Here is a 1,417-nt window from a genome sequence, read left to right on the forward strand (position 1 = left end):
GCCTGTAGCGTTGTATGGGGTTGTTGTGAGCCAAGTGCAGGAAATAGGGCTGTTATAACCCTCTCCCCATGTTCTCCATACAATAGTAGCCACATTCATGGTGGCTTCTGCGAACTTGTTTTACTTTACAACTGAGGCAAGCAAGAAACCTGCGGGCGGTCTGTTCCTGCAGCTCAGCTGACTGTCAGTGGCTGACTTGATAGCTTACGGGAGCATGAACGTGCCTGGTGTTCGGGCTCCAGCTCCTGCTTCTCAGGGAGCCTCTATACCCCAAGAAGTGGCTCCAGTATGAGATGTTAAGTCAGGTGGCTTCGTCTCTATTTCTTCCCACAGCTTTCCTTAAAATAGATGCACAAATCCAATAGCATGTGCCCTGAATTTCTTCAATTTGCTGTCATCACACTGAAGTGGAATATGGATACAGATACATGTCATAGTCAGCTGGAGCGTGTTGCATTTAATATAGCTTTTAGTATGTTTTAGGTTTAGTAGTTATTCACTTTGTTTAATTACTGTAGAAGTTGAAACCTTGGAGATTTTAAATGGCTACACCCAAAGTTTGAAATATGGCCTGAACCATGACTCCCTTTGTGCAGTAATGCACCCACCGATGCAGTTTCTTGCTATGATTCATGTTTGCAGAGTTTGTTGAACCAGTGTCCATCTGGGGGAAAAAAAAAAAAAAATTAAGTGAAATCCTCTACATAGCTATTGTAATGCAGTTTCTGGAGAATGTGTGTGTGTTCCACTCTGAAAGGAAAAAGTTTTGACCCAGTTGCTTCCCCTCCATGTTGATAATGTATTTTCATGCCTTACAATAGGAGTCACTGGGATAATTAAGGTTTGAAAACCATCTTTGCTCCCTGTTTTAGTGAAATCCTTGAAACACTTTATGTCACTCCTTTGTAGAAGATCTCTGTTAGCTAGGGCATGGGAAATGGTTATTTGAATAAATGCTTAACTACTGTGGTACCTTTCATCAACCCAGCTTGAGTTATCATTGCTAGTCGGTCATTTTATTGACTTTAATTGGAAATAATAATATCAAAACAAGGACAAAACAGGACTCCACTGAGAATGAAGTACAACAGTGTCACATAAAGGGGTGGAGGACCCAGACTGATGAGATCTTTGAGCCTGAAGTAGAAGACATTGTATGGCCCTGGGTAACTCTATTTCCTTTGTCTCGATTTTCCCCTATTCTCCTGCCATCTGTAACCTAACAATACAGTGTCTAGGTGTGCTGTGAAATTTAATAAACAAAATGCAGGATTCTTTGCCAGATATTTATGGTATATGGGTCACGCTGTTGTTAATTACTCAAGTGTGCCTGGATCATTTTCAAGCAGAGGTGGATGACCTGGGGAGGATCCTTGTCCCATCTTTTTTTCTTGCTGCTGAAGCCGGAGCAGCGGAC

This window comes from Cariama cristata, unplaced genomic scaffold (assembly GCF_000690535.1).
Source record: "Cariama cristata isolate BGI_N322 unplaced genomic scaffold, ASM69053v1 scaffold89, whole genome shotgun sequence".
NCBI lineage: Eukaryota > Metazoa > Chordata > Aves > Cariamiformes > Cariamidae > Cariama > Cariama cristata.